This window comes from Arachis ipaensis, chromosome B9, assembly GCF_059453495.1.
Source record: "Arachis ipaensis isolate K30076 ecotype BB chromosome B9, ASM5945349v1, whole genome shotgun sequence".
Classification (NCBI taxonomy): domain Eukaryota; kingdom Viridiplantae; phylum Streptophyta; class Magnoliopsida; order Fabales; family Fabaceae; genus Arachis; species Arachis ipaensis.
This window is the reverse complement of record NC_142444.1, coordinates 1,979,535-2,001,176: the sequence shown is the minus strand read 5'-3', so window position 1 is coordinate 2,001,176 and position 21,642 is coordinate 1,979,535. Positions and strand designations below refer to the sequence as shown.

Genomic DNA, 21,642 nt, shown 5'->3' with positions numbered 1-21,642 from the left:
CACCCCTGACTGGGCCAGCTTAACGAGTCCAACCCATTAATCTTCGGTTACCCACAGTAACAAATGGTATTCGTTGTTTTTATAAATTCATACAAAATATAATAAAAAAAATCATGTAAAAAATGATATTATCAAAAATAAAATTTAATTAATTATTAATTTTTTTTACATATAATTTTAAATGAGTAGTAAATAAATGATGTACATACTAACTGCAATATGAGAAAAATTAAGCAGAAAATTTAATTCATATTTAAGTCAACTTTACTGCATAAACAAATGGGTACATAATTATTATACTAGTAGGGAAAAAAAAAACCTAAATAAATTAGGCAATATGAGACTAATAATAACAATGAAATTTATTATTCTAAATAATAAAAAACTTGTATTTTCTTATTACAGTTAACTGAAATACTTAACCTATTAATTCCTATTTGCTTTCACATTAATTCAGCTATTAATTAATATAAACTTTTAACGAACTCAAAATAATTAACAATAACTCTAATTTTAAAAATAATATTAACATTATTTTAATTCATTATCTTTACTTATTCTGTATGTCATTTGTATAATTTAATAAGTTAAATGTATAAATTAAATGCCACATAAGTTTATATATATAAATTGATGAATATGATCTTAAAATGGCAAAAGAAGCACCCCTTGTGGTGTTGTTGAGGCCATGTTTCTCCCACTGGATTCAATGATTCGATCAAATTCGAGTCACAAATAGTACAAAAATGTACATCAAACAATGCCTCACACGAGCCACAAATCAAACCTTTTTTTTTTATTTATTTTTTTATATTAAAAGTGACACAGTTCTCATGAAAATTTGTTGTTGCAAGGGTAGATTCAGATGATGTACTTTGATATATATAGAACCGTATTCATTCTCACATATTTATAAGTTTACTTGTGTACTTGCATTATTGTATGAATAAAAGTATAAACCATTATTAAAATGAATTATTTTACTTTTTAGTTTATTGCCTTGAATTGGATCATCTTGGAACATCTATGTCAAACTTATTGACTCTAACTAAAAACCAAAGTGACAAGTGCAAAGTTTTTATGACAATGATCTTCTCATCTATCAATAAATTTTAATGCATGCTTGAATGTGACAATGGATGTAACATCATGGAAAATTGAATCTTGTAGGAACAAGTCAAGAAACACAGATAGATAAGAATTTTAATGATTAAAGTAGATTTTTATATAGCGCATAACTAATACAATATAATAGTGCGAAACTAATTAACGAATAGTCTAATTACTGCATTAGAATACAAGTTAACATTACAATTTCTGATATTAGCTTCTGAGCTGTTTCTGAGGTGCTTCTCTACATTTCTCACATTAAACGAATTTTTTTGGGATATTTTTTTTAAATAATAATGTTAAAAAAAAGAGTTGAAAAAAGAGGGTCCACATATCAAATTAAATTTTGTTCCAATTTTTACCTATACTTTTTAAATAATTATTCAAATATTTCTATAAAAAATTGTATCAAATGCATAAATCATCTAAAGTTATAAAATAAATTATTCTTTTTATTATTTTTATCATGTTTTAAAAATTTTAAAAATTTAATTATTTGTCATTTGTATTTGTAAGATTATTTTTGTTAGCGATATGAACGTTTAAGTATTATTTTAGTAGTTTATTCTATATATAAAATTGATTATTATTATTATTATTATTATTATTATTATTATTATTATTATTATTAATTGCTTTCATCATGTTATATTTTATTATTTATTAACTAACTAGCATTTCAATTAATCAAAAAATAATTGAATAATTTTCATACCTACTTGCCCTCGATCTCCTCATGACCCATTGAATTTTTTAAAAAAAATATTCCATTTAAAATGTCGGTTACTATACTATTGGTTCTTCTCTTTATCTGTCTCTCACTCTCTCTTGATTTAAAAATAAAAAAGAAAAAAGACAGGAAAATAAAGAGGAGTAGCGGCAAAAATCTTACCCGAAATTCTAATTTTTAATTTGCATATTCCTAAATCGGACATGATTATGAGTTTATGAGATGTTGGGACCACTTAAGCCTAATCCTTCAAAAATATCTCATGAATATGCTATGCTCATTGTTTGACATGGTATTATATAGTAATTATAAACATATTAGTATACAATCCAAGTTTAATTTTTGAATCTCATTTGCAAATCAAACCAATTATGTTTATGTACGAAATGTCTCCGGTACGGTTTGAAGGGTGGATCGGGAACCTGCGGACAGGGCTGGAGCCGGGTCGCTTGACTGGAGCAATGGGGGTGGTACCTGCAAAGACACTTCGACGCTCAAGTCAGAATGGATCTAAGAGGTAGAAAGTGTGAGGAATGAGTTAATACCTGGGGGGACCTGGGTCCTCTTATTTATAGGTGAATATCTTATCTTATCTTATTTGGTTAAGATAAGAGAGAGATATTTGGGTTAGAGGTTTTGAAGGGCCGGTGTTTGGGCCTTTGTGTGGAAGCGGGTTGTCCCCGGGTAACCGGGTATGCGGGATCCGTGGGTCGGATCCGTAACAGTTGCCCCCGCAGCGGGAGAGCGAGCGAGGTCGGTCTGTCGCTGAGACGTTTGTCATGGGCTCGATTTTTCTCGGGTGCCCGTCTGGTTTCTTTGAGATGAGGTTGGTGCCTCGGTCTCCGTGTTTGTGGAAGATTCGTCTGACCGTTTAGGTCTGACGTGACTCTTCCGTATCGGTCGCGTCTGTTGCGTTCTTCGAGGCGTTACCTTTTTTCGAGGGGTATTTATTGCAGGTTGTGCTTTTTCTTTTTTGCCCTTGCGTTTTGTTTTGCTTTCCTAAGGGTATTTTCGTCTTTGTACTTCTTTCAAAAACCGTTTTGGTTTTCCTCCTTTAGTTCCCTCGTTTCGCTTTTACTTCTCTATTGCTTCTCTTTCTGGTTACAGCATTTCCCTTTCTCCATTTTCGCTTTCTGTGGTTTCGGTTGGATTTCTTTTGCGGCGTCTTTCCTTGGGGTTGTCTTCCTTCGATTTATCAGGTTAGCATCTTTTTTGTTACTTTTTGCTTTCTTCTGCTTTATTTTCTGCAGCATTTTGTTTTTGTTTTTGCTAAGTGTAGGCTGTTTTAGAGTAGTTTTGTGGTGTTTGTATGGTGGTTTAGATAGTTCTGTTGGTTTTCTAGGAAAGGGTTAGGGCGAGTGCCACCGTATAATTGGTGGTGTGCGGTGGCGGTACTTTTTGGTTTTTTACCCGCCGTCGTTTTCTGCCGTGAGGTTTGGCTGACGGTGGTGCTCGTCGATATTTTAGGTATGGCTCGCCGACGGATGGAGGGTGTGAGGGCTCCGGTGGCCCCGGCGGGGGTGTCCCTGACCTTTTTTCTTGGGTCACCAGTGATGTTTGGGGGACACCGTCGCGGATGACGGAGGCGGACCTCCAACGGCTCCGTGATGAAGGGGCTGTTTGTGGGGGTGGCGATGCCGAACGCCACTACGAGCTTGCCCTCTCTGGGGTTGACGAGAGGGTTTGCTATACTAATCTCGACTCCCCGACCGTGCCGGATTGGATGTGGGTGTATGAGGCGATGTTCACCCGACTTGGTGTTCGGCTTCCCTTTTCTCCTTTTGTTCAGCAGTTGTTGAATCGGTGCTTCGTGGCGCCGTCCCAGCTACATCCGAACAGCTGGGCGGCAATACGGTCTTTTGAGCTCGTCTGTGATTATTTAGAGTTACCTGCCTCAGTAAACGTTTTTCTTTTCCTTTTCTTGTGCACTCTTCCGACTAAGGAGGGGAAGCATAAAAAGGGGTATGTGTCTTTCCGAGCTCAGCCCCATCGTCGGATTTTTGGTTTGTATGAAGACTCCTTCCACGGTTTTAAGAGTGGTTATTTTAAGGTTCGTCCCTCGGAGGGACATCATCCCTTTTGGTTGACGTTGGAGGGTGATCGTCGGTTCCCCACTTACTGGAATTTTAAGGCGGGACCGTCGGTTTTTACTCGGGTTTCGAAAGAGTTCCTGTCCTCGGAGGAGCGGGATATTGCTCTCGTTCTGTGGCAGTTGTTTGGAGAGCGTCCTCTTAATCCCCGGGATGTGATGGGTGATCCGATTGCTTGTCGGTCATATGTTGGTGTGTGTCTGTTTTTTCTTTGGTTTTTTATGTTTTGTTTCCCGTTTTTGTAACTTGGGAATTTTTTGTATTGTTTGCAGTTGAGATGGCTGGTGGCTTGACATCCTTGGCGCGTCTGAAGGCGGCGATGGCCCAGGAGGAGGGGTCGTCGTCCCCGGCTACTCCCGTTTCTAATCCTGCCGTGGAGTCGCAGCCAGTTTCTCAGGAGGTGATTTCCTCGGGTGCGCGGGCCGATACTCAGGTTTCCCCTGGCCCTGCGAACTCTCCTGAAGTCGTCGTGGTGACGGCTGCTGAGGCTTCTCGGAAGAGAAAGAGGCCTGAGGACCCGAGCAGTGAGACTTTTGAGGATGAAGGTCTTGTGCCCAGCGTGATGGATCGACGCTTCGATGCTCCGGGGTTTATTGACCAGCACTTGATGCCTGGAACGGAGCCGTTTTTTGACGGCTGCGATGTTTCGTTCCAGGCCAAGTCGGTGTATCGTGCCCTCCTCCGGTCTGCCGTTGTTGTTCGGAAGGCTGAGCCTGTGATGGCTCAGGTCGGTTTGCTGGACAAGAAGCTTCGTCATTCTCATGCTGAGGTAGCCAAGTTGAAGGGGGAACTTGAGGCTGCCGAAGCTGCGAGGGAGAAGGCTGTGAAGTCTTCTGAGGAGGCCGGGTCAGAGATTCTTCGACTTGCCGAGGTTGAAACTTCGCTTCTTTCTCAGCTGGCAGAGGAACGGCAGCGGGCTTCTGATGTAGGGTCTCAGGCTGCCATGCTTCTCGCCGAATCGGAGGCTCTAAAGGCCGAGGTTGCTGCCTTGAGAAGGGAGAAGACGGAGTTACTAGCTGATGCGAAGGACGCAATTGCGGCTACCGAGGAAACGATGAGGGCTCAAGCTTCAGTGCTGGCTCCTGGTGTGGATATGTCCGTGACGGGGGCCTTCAAGACTGTTCGCGATGGCCAGATCGTTGACCTCGAGTAGCTTTTACTTTTATCTCTTTGGATTTTTGAACTGTGCTTTGGATATTTTCGGATGGCCGGGGGCCGTGTATTTTGATTTTGGAACACTTTATTTTTGTTTTAATGGTACTTTATCGGCCGTTCGGGCCTTTTGTATGTTCCGTTGTTATATTGTTTTTGGGCCGTCCGGGCCTTCTTTATATTCCGTTTTGGGCTATTTTGTTCCCTCGGACCGTCGTTTGGTCGGGTTTTTTCATGGATATCCGCGTGTTTTGGGCCTGGGGGGTGATCAGTCTCCCAATTGTGGCCGTGTTTTCGTTCCGTTTTTGGGACATTTAGGAAAATATAAATAGCTGTTTTAATGGAATTTTTATTGATGGTTGGGCCTCGTTAAAACCCTCCGTTGGTGGCGGGAAAGAGTACCCGAGTTTAAAACTTAGATGAAATAAAACTTAGAATTTGTGAACTGGTAGGAGGAGTACAAAAACAGAAATGAGGGCAAGGGTGCGACCTTGTGGGTTGGTCTAGGCGTAGTATCGTCGCAAGTTGGCGGCGTTCCATGTTCTCGGGACTTCGTCGCCACTGAGCCGTTCGAGTTTGTACGCTCCTTTTCCGATTACGGCCTTGATTCTGTATGGTCCTTCCCAGTTGGGGGTGAGCTTCCCTTCTCCTGGTGTCGGGGGACCGATGTCGTTTCGTCGTAAAACGAGGTCGTTGGCCGCGAATTCTCGCCGGATGACTCCGTGATTGTATCTCAGGCTGATTCTTTGCTTAAGGGCTAGCTCTCTGAGATGGGTTATACTTCTTGTTTCGTCAATGAGGTCTCGTTCTGCTTCCTCGTCGTTACCTCCTACCGTTTTCCTGGGGCTTGGGTCTCCGATCTCTACCGGGATGACCGCCTCGACACCGTATGTTAGTCGGAAAGGTGTTTCTCCTGTTGTCGTTTGGGGTGTGGTTCGGTATGACCATAGGACCGACCCGAGTTCGTCGGCCTATAGCCCTTTAGCTTCGTCGAGCCGCTTTTTAAGTCCTTTGACGATTATTTTGTTTGCGGATTCCACCTGTCCGTTTGTCTGGGGGTGTTCTACCGAGCTGAAACGGTGGGATACACGCAGCCCCTCTAAAAATTCTCTGAATTTTTTGTCAGTGAATTGGGTTCCGTTGTCCGAGATGACGATCTCGGGGATCCCGAATCGGGTGATGATCTGACGCCAGAGGAATTTTCGGCATTGGGTTGCCGTTATGGTGGACAGGGGTTCAGCTTCGATCCATTTAGTATAGTAGTCTATGGCGACGATGAGGTATCTGAGTTGGCCAGGTGCCATAGGGAAAGGTCCGACGAGGTCGATGCCCCAAGTGCCGAATGGCCGCTCTGCCGATATGGTGCTGAGCTGGTGCGGTGCGGCTTGGTGGATATTGGCGTGTCTTTGGCATTTGTCGCAGTTTTTGACTATTTGCATGGAATCTCGGATGACCGTGGGCCAGAAGTAGCCTGCTCTGATGATTTTTTGGGCTAAAGTCTTGCCTCCGACGTGGTGACCGCAGCAACCTTCGTGGATTTCACGGAGTATGTACTCCGTGTTCTCGGGTTCGATGCATTTGAGCAGTGGTTGCGAGAATCCGCGTTTGTATAGCTGTCCTGCGACAATGGTATAGTTGGCGGCTTCCCTCTTTATTCGCTTTTCCTCCTTGGGATCTGGTGGTAGTGTTCCATCGAGGAGGTATTGCAGGATCGGGTAGGTCCAAGATTCCTGGTTCGAGATTGTCAGGTGAGCGTTGTTTGTTGTTGTCACGGAAGGTGTCTTAACGACTTCCTGGATTAACGATTTGTTACCGTGTCCGGGTTTGGTACTGGCCAGCTTGGAGAGTAGATCTGCTCTGGCATTTCGTTCCCTAGGGACGTGCCGTATGGTGACGTGTTCGAACCCTTCTCTTAGTTCGTTTACCTTGGCGAGGTATTGTTGGAGTAGGGGGTCTCGTGTCTGGTAGTCTCCGTTAATTTGGGAGCTGACTACTTGTGAATCGGTATTCACTTCTAGGACCTTTGCTCCGACTTCATGGGCTAATGAAAGGCCTGCCAAGAGGGCCTCGTATTCTGCTTGGTTGTTTGATACCGGGAATTCGTATCGTACCGATTGTTCGATCGTGATTCCGTTTTGATTTTTGAGTATGACTCCGGCGCCTCCGAAGGTGGAGTTTGATGAGCCGTCGACATGTAGTTTCCATGAATCGGGGGTGAGCTTTCCCGGGGTCATCTCGGCGATGAAGTCGGCCATAGCTTGTGCTTTGATTGCATTCCGGGGTTCGAATTTGATCTGGAATTGAGATAGTTCGATGGACCACGCTAGCATTCTTCCGGCTAGGTCGGGTTTCTGCAACACCTGTTTGACCGCTTGGTCGGTTCGAACCGTTACGGGGTGAGCTTGGAAGTATTGTCGTAGGCGTCGGGAGGCTGTAAGGAGTGTGAAAGCTAGCTTTTCTAAGCGTGAGTAGCGGGCTTCCGCGTCCTGTAGGACTTTGCTTATGAAGTATATGGGTTTTTGTTCCTTTTTTTCGTTTTCACGGACGAGTGCTGCTGCGAGTGCCTCTTCCGTTATGGAGAGGTATAGGTAAAGTGTTTCCCCCGTCTGGGGTTTGGCGAGGATTGGTGGTTCCGCTAGGACCTTCTTGAAGTGTTGGAATGCTTCTTCACATTCCGTCTCCCACTTGAAGGGGGCTTCTTTTTTCATTAGTTTGAAGAAGGGGGTCGCTTTTTGGGCTGAAGCCCCGAGAAAGCGTGACAACGCCGTTAGTCGGCCGGTAAGCCTTTGGATGTCTTTGAGGTTTTTGGGGCTCGTCATCTCGAGGATGGCGCGACATTTTTCTGGGTTTGCTTCAACTCCGCGTTGCATAATCATGAAGCCGAGGAACTTCCCTGCCTCCATTCCGAAGGCACATTTTGCCGGGTTGAGTCGCATTTGGTGTTTTCGTAGGGTGTTCATTATGACTTTGATGTCGCCGGTTAGTTGTTCGCCGGATTCGGTCTTGGCGAGCATGTCGTCTATGTAAACTTCTAATTTGTTACCGGATAAGTCTCGGAATATCTTGTTAACCAGTCTTTGGTAGGTTGCTCCAGCGTTTTTTAGGCCGAAGGGCATTACTGTGTAGCAGTACGTCCCGTCTGGGGTGACGAACGCTGTTTTCTCTTCGTCTGGTCGGTGCATCGGAATCTGATTGTATCCGGAGTATGCGTCCATGAAGCTGAGGTATCGGTGACCGGATGTGGCGTCTACCAATCCGTCGATGTTTGGTAGGGGGAAGGCGTCTTTCGGGCAAGCTTTGTTGAGGTCCGTGTAGTCGACGCACATTCGCCACTTCCCATTAGATTTTTTCACCAGTACGACGTTGGCTAGCCAAGTCGTGTAGGGGAGTTCTCGGATAAAGTTGGCCTCGAGTAGGGCTTTAACTTGTTTTTTGACCTCGGTGGCTCGGACTGGTGACATTTTTCTTCTTCTTTGTGCTATTGGTTTAGCTTTGGGATCCACGGCTAGACGGTGAGACATTAGGTCGGGGCTTATTCCCGGCATGTCGGCCGGTGTGAATGCAAACAGGTCCCTATTTTGTTTCAGGAGTTGGGAGAGCTCCTCTTTGAGGTCGTATGGGAGGTTCCTGTTAATGAAGGTGTACTCATCCTTGGTTGGCCCTATTTGTAATTTTTCCATATCCCCTTCTGGTTCCGGCCTGGGTTGGCCATCTTGTCGGGCATCCAGATCGGCTAGGAATACACCGGCCGCATCTCGTGATTTCTTCCTTAGGGCTAGGCTGGTGTTGTCGCATTCGGCTGCGACTTCTCGGTCTCCGTGGATGGTGCCGACGGAGCCGTCGTCGGTTCTGAATTTCATAAGGAGGTATTTGGTAAAGATAACTGCAGAGAAGTCGTTGATTGTTTTCCTTCCGAGAATCACGTTATAGGCTGTGGAGTCTTTTAGGACTACGAATTCAGATAGAATTGTCTTCTTTTGGCTGCTCGTTCCTATGGTGATGGGAAGTGTGATTGAGCCGTCTGGTTTGAGGAAGTTGTCTCCGAGTCCCGTGACGCCGTGGCGGTGTGTTTGGAGGTTGTCGTTGCGGAGTCCGAGTTTATCGAAGGCTCCCCGAAAAAGGATGTTTGAGTCTGCCCCGGTGTCTACCAGTATTCTTCGTACGAGTCCTGTTCCGATTCTAGCTGAGATGACGAAAGGGGCGTCCTCGGCTGAGGTGCCGTGTTGGCAGTCCTCTGGTAAGAACGTTATCGTATTGTCGGCCGCGGAGATTGGGACTTGGTTCCTTACCGCCATTATCTTGAGGTCTTTCTTCATTGTTAGTTTTGACTTGCTTGATACGTCTTTGCCTGTGATGACGTTTACTATGATGGTTGGATCTTCCTCTGGGTTTTCCCTCGGGGGTTGCTTTTGGGTTCTCGGGTTACGTCCTTCCCTCTCTGGCGATCTGTCTCTCTCCGCGCGTCTTGGTTCTCTGATGATTTTGGCGAATTCTGGGAGTTTGCCGTCTCGTATGGCTTGTTCAATGGCGTCTTTAAGGTCGAAACAATCTTGTGTTTTGTGACCGTAACCTCGGTGGTATTCGCAGTAAAGGGTCTTGTTGCCTCCTGTCCTTTCTTTGAGTTGCCGTGCTTTCGGAATGATGTCTCGATCTGCTATTTGGTGGTATACCTCGGTAATTGGTGCCGTCAGGGGCGTGTAGTTTGAGAATTTGCCTATTCTCGGTGGTCGGCTGGTCGGCCTGGGGTGGTCCCGTTGATTCTCCTTGAGTGTTGGGTTTTGGTGAGAAGCCGAGTTGCCGCGCTGGGCGTTGCCGTGCTGCCGTTTGTTGGCGGCAACGACCTGGCTGACTTCTTCGTCGTTGATGTAATCTTTGGCGACGTTCTGGATCTCATGCATGGTCCATACCGGTCTGGTGGTGAGGTGTTTGCGAAAATCTTCGTTCATTAGCCCATTGGTCAGGCAAAGGCTTGCGACGGAATCCGTGAGTCCGTCGACCGTTAGGCATTCGTCGTTGAAGCGGTCGAGGTATTTTCTTGTGGATTCTTCTTGTTTTTGCGTGACCCCTAGTAAGCTGATGGGGTGTTTGGCTTTGGTGATCCTAGTAGTGAACTGGGCCATGAACTTTCGTGTAATATCGTGGAAGCTGGCTATGGATCCGTTCGGGAGGGCGTTGAACCATTTGATCGCTGGCCCGGCGAGGGTTACCGGGAAGGCTCTGCATCGGACCGCGTCGGCTGCTCCTTCTAGGTTCATTCTGGCCTCAAAAGCCGTTAGATGTTCTTGGGGATCTTTAGTTCCATCGTACTTCATGTCGGTAGGTTTGTCAAAGCCTTTGGGGAGTTTTGCCCTTAGGATTCTTTCTGTGAAGGGTGTAGCTCCCATTATTGTATGGTCGTTTCTCGTGCGTTTGGTGTTTCGATCTCTCCGATCTTCGTCCGAGTGATGTTGATAACTCAGATCTTGAGAAGCGCTGCGGTTATGTTTCTTATTGTATCGCCGTTCTGGCGATTTCTCGTGTCTGTGATCGCGTGATGAGCTGCGACCGTCTCTTCTGTCGTGTCGTCGGGTTGGCGACCTACCGCGGCGAGATCTTGATCTGGAGGTTGCATGGCTTCCGTGCTCGTTGTTGTGTTTTCCTTTATTGGTTATCTTGCCTTCGAGTTCCTGAACTCGGAGGCAGAGATCTTGGATGATCTGTGCTGCTTTGTCGCTGGCTTTCTCAGGATGTCGTCGGTCCGTGATGTCGCGATCGTTCGCGTTTTGGATAGCGCTTGCTATTCTCGCTTGGTTCGTGACTTCACGGTGCTCGGGGGTTGGATTAATCAGTTGAGAATCATCCTGGCTTGAGGGGGTTTCCTCTAGGACGTCCCCCATTGGGCCCAGCCGGCGCAGATTCCCCGCAGACGGCGCCAATGTACGAAATGTCTCCGGTACGGTTTGAAGGGTGGATCGGGAACCTGCGGACAGGGCTGGAGCCGGGTCGCTTGACTGGAGCAATGGGGGTGGTACCTGCAAAGACACTCCGACGCTCAAGTCAGAATGGATCTAAGAGGTAGAAAGTGTGAGGAATGAGTTAATACCTGGGGGGACCTGGGTCCTCTTATTTATAGGTGAATATCTTATCTTATCTTATTTGGTTAAGATAAGAGAGAGATATTTGGGTTAGAGGTTTTGAAGGGTCGGTGTTTGGGCCTTTGTGTGGAAGCGGGTTGTCCCCGGATAACCGGGTATGCGGGATCCGTGGGTCGGATCCGTAACAGTTTACATGACCATATATATCTATGAAATGTTTCTTCCCCCTCAATCCTAATAAATGCTTAGTAATTTCTCTTAGCAGATATATATACTATATAAGAACCAATTTTCCCAATATGGATAAGATGTATTCAACTTTTCAGTTTTCACACTCATTGAGCCTTTTTATGTTTTGACACTCTTATATACAATTATACATTCAAAAAAAGAATACTGTCTTTCTACCCAAATGTTTCACGGAGCTTTTTAGGATGGTGAAAGAATATTTTGGTCTTTTAAGGACCAAGATACATAATGAAATAGATAATTATTTTTGGGTTCTTTTATAAATATAAATTTTTATCAAAAGAACTTATCCAGCCACTATTGTACTTTATGACTGTGCTTCGACGCTGTCCTTTACGGTAGTATTGTTGGCAAAGATTTCTTCATCACAATTTCCTTGATTTCTCCAAATTTCAATGAAAAAAATGACAACACCTTAAAAAATTTTCCATTGGACCGTCCAAATAATGACACCTTCAATTCTTTTTACTTCAATTTTTCTACTGCCGTCGTAAACCCCGACTCCATATTCGCCGACGAATTGTCTTTTTCCTGAGTCGGCTAACAATAATTTTTTCTTCCTTTTTTTAGTTACTCTTTCCTCAACGCCACCCTTTCTTTCTCCTTCTTCTATCTTAGATGGAGAGTGAACAAATTAAAACATCAACATACAAAGGTTTTGAATTAAATGGATATCCAACTTTTAATTTAAAATTTAAAATTTCCTCCTCAGATCTCATGGATTCTTTATTTGAAACTCTTCAATAATAATAATCTAGTTTCATTAAACAGTTTTTAAAAGTTATTAAAAAGAAAGGGAGAGAAAAGGGAAAGGAAAAGGGAGGGAGAGGGGAGGGAAAAGCGGGAGTGGGAAGAGCACTAATGTGCTGTAACATGTAACTCATAATGCAATATACACATATATCTGTATATTTGAATTTATTTATTTTTCATAATATAAAGTTTATTGGTGAGCACATGAGGGAGATGGCCATAGAGAAAAAAAACAGTAAATTCAAAACATGAGGAAGGATCACTAATGAAATATTTAGAATTAGAGTATAATTTTAATTTGTCATTTTCATAAATCATTAAAGTAAATTATAATAGTTGAATAAGGAACAACCACACAAATAAAATATTTTAGATTGGTCTTTCAAACTCCTCAATATACTTTCTCCACTATAGACAATTCCATGTTTTACACCCACTCTTTGTATTATATATATATATATATGAAGCAGCTAGATAATATTATTTTATTTATTTTAGTCCTGGCCAATACTTTTTAGGATGAGATAATAAGTGCACACATCAGGTGAATCAAAAGGAGAATATCCTTTCATTTGTACATTTTATATGAATATAGTAAGTCAATTTTTCTACTAATTAATTGATTCAGATTAAGAAATTCTACTGATGTATTATAAATGACCATAAACAATAATATAATGCATCATTAGTTAGAATAGTAAAAATATTCTTTTCTCTTATTAATAATTTTGAATTTAAATTTAATATATCAAAAGATATTTTTGGATTATCTGGATCTAAGGAATAGGTAGTGTTACAGTGGGTAACCGGAGATTAATGGGCCGGATGGCGTAGGTTGGCCCAAACGTGTGAGGGAGGTGGCTATCGAGTGGACCTGGTACTCGGTGTTCCTCCGTCCGACTTGTGCGTGAGAAAGAATGGGGGGTGGTACCTGCAAAGACACTCCGATGCTTAAGTTAGCAAGAGTGGGAGCAGGTTAGAATGTATATTGGAACTTAGTGATACCTGAGGGGTGTCAGGGTATTTATAGTGGTGAACCAATAACCACCGCTGGAGTAGTGCCACCTTTTTAGGTGGATAACCGTTCCCATATCTTAGAGGAGTTAAGATATGGCTCTATGAAGTGGTTAGAGAGTTTCTAGGGGCAGTTACTCATTTAAATGAGTGTTATCTGCCAGCTGACCCTCGTATCCAACTTCCCAGGAACAGGTCGTGTTCAGTACCGACTTCTGGGATGAAGGCTGGTACTGGGGAGAGGGTCAACCCTTTGGGTTGGGCGTCTTTGCTTGGGTCCTGGGCCCTATTTATTGGGCCAGGGTATGAACAGTGCCCCTACTCGAGCCCAATTTCTTTTTAAGAGTTGGGTTCGAGTATTCAACTCGGGGTCTTGGCCGATTTGCGAGAGGACCGACGTGATGGTTTAAGAACCGACGTGATTTTTGTTTGACCTTTCGGTTCTGACGGTTACGTCTAATCAAGCGTCGTGTCCGTTGGGTGTGCGTAGGGATTTAATGGCCTTGGTAACGGTGCACCTTTATTAAGGATTGCCCCCATTTTACCATTATGCCCCTAACGTTCTTATAAATACTTTTCCCTCTCTTTCGTTGTTTCGTTTCTGCGATCTTTCAAAATTTCCCTGCATTCGTTCGTGTTGCATTTCTTGCGTTTCGAAGGTTTTTACTTCCTCCAGTCTTGATTTCAGACTTAAAGGTTAGCTTTTTCCCCTTCTGTAACATGCTTTCTATTTGCGTGCCTTTATCTTGTAGGTAGATTGGTTTGTAGGCTTTAGTTCCGTACCCCTTCCCTTAGAGACCGTGTGTTGATTTTCCTTTTCTTTTGTAGGTTTCTTGTCACCCTTTTTAAGAAAAGAAAATGGCTTCCGTAGATGCTCTCTCCCAGTGGGTTGATGTTACGGTCCTAGGGGAGGAGCCCTCAGTTGATACTGAATTTATCACCCACCTTCGTACTCACTATAGAATTTGTACTTCTGAAGAAGATGAGCCGAAGTACGAGTTGGTAGTCCCGGGTCCAGAAGACCGGGTTTGCTTCGGGAGGGCCGACGAGACGGCCCCTCATTTCTTTTTTATGTATGAGAGTATGGTCACTCGTTTGGGCGTTTTTCTCCCCTTTTCAGAGTTTGAAATGTCTGTGTTGCGTCATTGCCGGGTTGCTCCCACCCAGCTTCACCCCAACTCTTGGGGTTTTTTGAAAATTTACCAATTTATCAGCCAGGCCTTAGAGTTCCCGACTTCTCTGAGGATTTTCTTCTATCTCTTCCATATGACCAAGCCCTTCAGTGGGTTAAATAATAAGCAACAGTGGGTGTCCTTCCGGGCCATTCAAGGTCGGAGGCTTTTTACCCTTTTTGACGAATCCTTTCATGATTTCAAAAACTATTTTTTCAAAGTTCAAGCAGTAGAGGGTCACCACCCCTTTTTCCTGGATGATGATTCTTCTCCCCGATTTCCTTTATATTGGCTGGAGGCCTCTCCCTGCGAGAAATATGGTCTGGACGACCTGGATGAGGTGGAGGCGGCCATTGTGGGGTTCCTCCGAGAAGTGTGGGGGAGGGCCCCATACTTGGATACTAAAAAATTTCTCCAGGGGTCGCCGGCCTTTGTCCAATCACAACTAGGTAGCTTTTTGCGTTTTTCACTTATTTCTGACTTGCAATTTCTTTTACCGACTTGTCTAACTTTTAGCTACCAATTTGTTTTTGCAGAGATGGCAAAGAAAAATGCTCAAGAGTCTTTCCAGAGGGTTCAGGAAGCCAAGGCGAAGTCTCGCGCCAAATCTGGTGGTGCTAGGGTGGTTGTCTCTCCTTCTCCTCCTCCTCGGAATGTTGGGACTCCCTCCCAACCTATTGTGATTTCTTCCTCTGCTTCCTCTCTGCCACCCCCTTCCGTCCGACCTACTCCCGAACCAGAGCTGAAGAAGCGCAAGACCTTAGAGTCTGGCGCTTCTGGTGAGGCGGACGCTCTTGCGTTCGTCCGAAAGAACATCTATCCTCATGCTCGTATGAGTATGGATGATGTTTCTGTTCGGCACTACCTCACCACTGTGGTTGAGGAGAGTCTCAAGACGGCGGGGGTTTGTGGCAAACTCTTGGATATATTTGAGAAGACTCCTATCAGCTCTTTAGGGATGACCTCGAGGGTCGAGGAGCTGGAGGGTAGGCTTCGCATATATCAGGAGCATGAGAGGGAGTTGGAGGGGAAAGTCGCCAAGCTGAAGGAGGAGAGGGACAGCCTCCGGGAGAAGGGGCAGAAGTTGCAAACCCAATGCAACATGGAGGTGGATTTGAGGAAAGCAGCGCAAGCCAGCTACAACAGTTTATTTGCTGATCTTGTGTCTGTAAAGAATGACTTGCTGAATGCTCGGAAGGCCTATACCGAGTTGGAGGACTCTATTGCGGTTGGTGCTGATGAGGCCTGGAGGGTTTTCAAGGAGCAGGTCGAAGTTATTGCTCATGACTTGGACCTTTCTCCTTTGGACCCTGATAAGGTTGTCATTGATGGTGCCATCGTGGATCCTCCTGTCCCCGTGGTGGAGTCTGAGTCTGATTTGAAGACTCGGGGGTAGAGGATCATAGAGTCCCCTCCTCGCTCTAAGGACGCTCCGAGTTCTTCTGCTGCTCCTCCGACTTTCTCTCCAACCCCTAGTCCTGGTGGTGGTGATCCTCCTACTCCTCTTGCAAAGAAGTGATTTGGCTATTGGGGGTCCGGCCTGTGGACCCCCCCTCTTTAAACTCTTTATATTTATTTGTTGGTGTTTGAACAATTTTTGGCCTTTTAAGGCCGTAAACAAAACAATTTATGATGCCTTTTTTAATAAGGGTTTAATTTAGCGTTTTAAATAAATGCCCTTTTTGGATAAGGGTTTTGAGTTACCTTATGCGCGCATGCTTTTTCTGTTCGTGGTTCTTTTGCCTCTTTGATCTTTTCTGGAAAAAACCTTTTCTTTGGGGCTTGCCTGCTTTTCTGAATTTCCTTGATCCTCAAGGCAGCCTTACTATTTTTCTTAGTTTTTTCTTATCTCTTTTCGTTATTCCTAGTACTCAATTTTGTTTTATTGAGTTTTTCGTGACTTAGGCTACTTTTGCGATTCATTTTAATTTTACTCGGTTTTGCATTCCGTCTTGTGAGTCGGACTGCTCCCGAGTTTATCATGATCGACTTCTATAGCCTCTTTACGCCGACTTGTACCTCGTCGTTTTATCCTGACGACCATCTAGGTCGGTTCATGGGATTTTCACGTTTTGTCGAGCTTAAATCGGCGCGTTTCGTAGAAAGAGAATAAAAAGGGAATTTAAAAGAGATATTTAAAATGAAAGAGATCTTTATTAATTGAGGAGGTACCTTATTGCTACTAAGGGCTTTTGATTATTTATTTTCCCTTAGCCCCTACTATGATGCCTCGTTAAAAACCCTTTTCAGAAAAAACCCTTTGCTTTTGGGAAAAAATCATGAAATTGGGAAAAGAGTACATCAGGGAGTAGGGTTCACTTTTAGCTGTAGTACCTTTTCATATTACAAGCATGCCATGACCTTGGTAACTCGTTGCCGTCGAAGTCGGTTACCCTATAATAGCCCTTTCCTAAGACCTCGTTGATCTTGTATGGCCCTTTCCAATTAGCAGCGAGCTTTCCTTCCCCTGATTTGTTGACTCCAATATCGTTTCTGATTAGGACCAAGTCATCTGGGGTGAAACTCCTTCGAATGACTTTTTTGTTGTATCTCGCGGTCATCCTTTGCTTCAACGCTGCTTCTCTTATCTGGGCTTCTTCTCGGATTTCGGGGAGCAAGTCGAGCTCCTCTTTGTGCCCCCGTATATTCCCGATCTCGTCGTGGAAAATCACTCTTGGGCTTTGCTCATTGACCTCTATTGGGATCATGGCTTCTACGCCATAAACTAGTCGGAAGGGTGTTTCTCCAGTGGCGGATTGGGGGGTTGTTCTGTAAGCCCAGAGTACTTGTTGGAGCTCTTCAGCCCAAGCTCCTTTCGCATCTTGTAATCTTTTCTTCAGCCCTGCCAGTATGACTTTGTTGGCTGCTTCGGCTTGCCCATTGGCTTGTGGGTGTTCCACTGAGGTGAACTGGTGTTTGATGTTCATACTGGCTACTAGGCTTCTAAAGGTGGAGTCGGTGAACTGGGTTCCGTTATCTGTGGTAATGGAATAAGGTATCCCATACCTTGTGATTATGTTTTTGTAGAGGAACCTCCGACTTCTTTGTGCAGTGATGGTGGCCAGTGGTTCTGCTTCTATCCACTTTGTGAAATAATCTATTCCCACTATTAGGTATTTAACTTGTCCTGGCGCCTGGGGAAAAGGACCTAACAAATCCATTCCCCATTTTGCAAAGGGCCATGGGGAGGTGACACTGATGAGCTCCTCTGGGGGGGCCACGTGGAAATTTGCATGCATTTGACACGGTTGGCATTTTTTCACAAAGTCTGTGGCATCTTTCTGCAAGGTTGGCCAGTAGAATCCAGCTCGGATCACCTTTCTGGCTAACGATCTTGCTCCGAGATGGTTCCCGCAGATTCCACTGTGTACCTCCTCTAATACCTCAGTGGCTTTTGAGGTCGGCACACACTTTAACAATGGTGTCGATATCCCTCTTCTATAGAGAATATTTTTCACCAAGGTATAGTGTTGTGCTTCCCTTCGGATTTTCTTTGCCTCATTTTCCTCCTTGGGGAGGATGTCGAATTTCAGGTATTCGACCAAGGGGTTCATCCATCCGAGGTTTAATCCGACCACTTCAAAGACTTCTTGTTTGTCTTCCATTTTTACCACTGAAGGTTCCTGAAGAGTTTCTTGGATCAGGCTTCTGTTATTTCCCCCTGGCTTGGTACTTGCTAACTTGGATAGGGCGTCTGCTCTGCTATTTAGGTCCCGAGTTATGTGCGTGACCTCGGTTTCTGCAAAACGCCCGAGGTGCTCCAGAGTTTTTTCCAAGTATTTCTTCATATTTGGGTCTTTTTCCTGATATTCTCCACTTATTTGGGAGGTCACCACTTGAGAGTCACTGTATACCATTACCTTGGTAGCACCGACTTCTTCTGCCAGCTTTAATTCTGCGATCAAGGCTTCATATTCTGCCTGATTATTTGAAGCTGGGAACTCAAACTTGAGGGAGACCTCTATCTGGGTTCCCCTTTCGTTTACCAATATTATGCCTGCGCCGCTTCCTGTTTTATTGGAGGATCCATCCATGTAGAGTTCCCAGGTAGTTGGTTTATCCTCTTGATCCCCTGCATATTCCGCAATGAAGTCGGCGAGGCACTGGGCTTTAATCGCCGTCCGAGTTTCGTACTTCAAGTCGAATTCGGAGAGCTCTATTGCCCATTGAACCATTCTTCCTGCAACATCCGTCTTTTGGAGGATTTGCTTCATGGGTTGGTTCGTTCGGACTCTTATTGTGTGAGCTTGAAAGTAAGGCCGTAGCCTTCGAGAGGCTATTACTAAGGAGTAGGCAAACTTCTCTAATTTGTGATACCTTAGCTCAGGGCCCTGTAGAACTTTACTGATGAAATAGATTGGGTGTTGACCGACCTCGTCTTCTCTTATCAAGGCTGCTGAGACAGCCTTGTCTGCCACGGATAGGTATAGGACGAGGTCTTTTCCGGTTATAGGTCGGGTCAAAATAGGAGGTTGGCTCAAAAACTTTTTGAACTCCTGGAATGCCTCCTCGCATTCGGGAGTCCACTCAAACTGGTGCCCCTTTCTCAATAGGGAGAACAGTGGAAGGGATCTTAGTGCTGATCCTGCCAAAAATCTGGAGAGAGCTGCTAGTCGGCCATTCAGCTGTTGGACCTCTCTCAAACAAGTCGGGCTTTTCATCTCTAGGATAGCTCTACACTTGTCGGGATTGGCTTCGATCCCTCTTTGTGTTAGCATGAATCCTAGAAATTTTCTTGCCTCCACTGCGAAGGCGCACTTTGCAGGATTTAGTCTCATCCCGTGCAACCTTATGGTGTCAAAGACTTGTGAGAGGTCAGACAAGAGGTCGACTTCCTTCTTGGTCTTTACCAGCATATCGTCGACGTATGCTTCCATTAAGCTCCCTTAGTGAGGGGCAAACACCTTATTCATCAGCCTCTGATATGTGGCCCCTGCATTTTTCAATCCGAATGGCATGACCACATAGCAAAAGTTAGCTCTGGGCGTGATGAATGATGTTTTTTCCTGGTCTGGTTCATACATCGGGATTTGGTTATATCCTGAGTAGGCGTCCATGAACGACAAGTATTGATACCCCGAGCTAGAGTCTACTAGGGCGTCAATGCTTGGTAGTGGATAAGGGTCCTTAGGACATGCCTTATTTAAGTCGGTATAGTCGACGCACATTCTCCATTTACCATTTTGTTTTTTGACTAGCACTACATTGGCTAGCCATGTTGGATACTTGACTTCTCTGATGAAACCGGCTTCTTGGAGCGCTTGTACTTCCTCCTCTACTATTAGAGCTCGCTCCGGGCCGAGCTTGCGTCTTCGTTGTTGTATAGGTCGAGATCCCGAGTAGACCGAAAGCTTGTGGGACATGAGCTCGGGGTCTATCCCAGGCATGTCGGAGGCCTTCCAGGCGAAGAGATCGGAATTATCTCTTAGAAGCTTGGTCAACCCTTGTCTTAGGGTTTCCCTTAGGTTGGCTCCTATGTGAGTGTTTTTTCCTTCCTCTTCACCGACCTGAATCTCCTCGGTTTTTCCCCCGGGCTGGGGTCGCAGCTCTTCTTTAATCCTTGCTCCACCGAGCTCTATTGTGTGAACTTCTTTGCCTTTTCCTCTCAGGTTTAGGCTTTCATTGTAGCATTTCCTTGCTAGCTTCTGATCTCCCCTCACCGTTGCTATCCCTGCTGAGGTCGGGAATTTCATGCAAAGGTGGGGTGTCGATACCACCGCTCCGAGTCGATTAAGGGTAGCTCTGCCGATTAAAGCATTATAGGCCGACCCCACGTCGATGACTATAAAGTCTATATTCAGAGTCTTTGTCTTCTCCCCCTTTCCAAAGGTAGTGTGGAGGGGCAAAAATCCTAGTGGCTTTATTGGCGTGTCGCCTAACCCGTACAAGGTGTCGGGGTAGGCTCTTAACTCTTTCTCATCTAATCCTAGTTTGTCGAAAGCGGGCTTGAAGAGGATGTCCGCCGAGCTTCCTTGGTCTACTAGTGTTCTGTGTAGATGAGCATTTGCCAGGATCATGGTGATTACTACTGGGTCGTCGTGCCCAGGGATTATTCCTCGCCCATCTTCCTTTGTGAATGAAATGGTTGGGAGGTCGGAGGACCCCTCTTCGACCTGGTAAACTCTCTTGAGATGTCTTTTACGAGAGGATTTTGTGAGTCCCCCTCCCGCAAACCCTCCTGAGATCATATGGATATGTCTCTCCGGAGTTTGTGGTGGTGGGTCTCTTTTATCCATATCATCTCGCTTTCTTTTTCCATGACTGTCCGACCTTTCTATGAGATATTTGTCAAGCCGACCTTCTCTGGCCAGTTTTTCTATCACATTTTTAAGGTCATAACAGTCGTTTGTGGAGTGCCCATATATTTTATGGTACTCATAGTAATCACCGCGGCTCCCTCCTCTTTTATTTTTAATGGGCCTGGGAGGGGGCAGCCTTTCGGTATTGCAAATTTCTCTGTATACATCCACTACAGGAACTTTCAGTGGAGTATAAGAGTGATATTTTCTTGGCCTATCGAGGCCGAGTTCTTCCTTCTTCTTAACTTCCCTCTCCCTCTCTTTCGTTGAGGGAGGGTGCCCGGGTCGGAGACTCGGGTCTCTTAGCCTAGCGTTTTCTTCCATATTGATGTACTTTTCGACTCTTTCCTGTACATCATTTAAAGAGGCGGGGTGTCTTTTTGATATGGACTGTGAGAATGGGCCTTCTCTAAGACCATTGACTAGCCCCATGATGACTGCTTCGGTGGGCAGGTCTTGAATCTCCAAACATGCTTTGTTGAACCTTTCCATATAGGCCCGTAAGGACTCCCCGACCTCCTGTTTTATTCCCAGGAGACTTGGTGCATGCTTTACTTTGTCCTTCTGGATGGAGAACCTCATCAAGAACTTTCTTGAGAGGTCTTCAAAACTGGTAATTGACCTCGGAGGGAGGCTGTCGAACCACTTCATCGCTGCTTTTGATAAGGTTGTCGGAAAAGCTTTGCATCGCGTAGCGTCAGAAGCGTCAGTCAGATACATCCGACTTTTAAAGTTGCTCAGATGATGCTTTGGATCAGTGGTCCCGTCGTAGAGGTCCATATCGGGGCTTCTAAAGTTTCTTGGAACTTTTGCCCTCATTATGTCCTCGCTAAAAGGATCTTTCTCTCCTAAGGGAGAATATTCTCTCTCGCCGTGGGAACTCCGACCTTTGAGGGAGGATTCCAATTTTAAGAGTTTTCTTTCTAACTCTTTTCGTTGCTCCATCTCCTCTTTTAGGTTCTTTTCGGCTTCCTTTTGTCGTTTCCGCTCCTGTTCTAG

The 21,642-nt window shown here is 45.0% G+C and overlaps 1 pseudogene; it reads left to right on the top strand.

Moving 5' to 3' along the window:
* Positions 1-14,882: 14,882 nt before the first annotated feature.
* Positions 14,883-15,863, top strand: LOC148543520 (uncharacterized; annotated as a pseudogene).
* Positions 15,864-21,642: the final 5,779 nt, after the last annotated feature.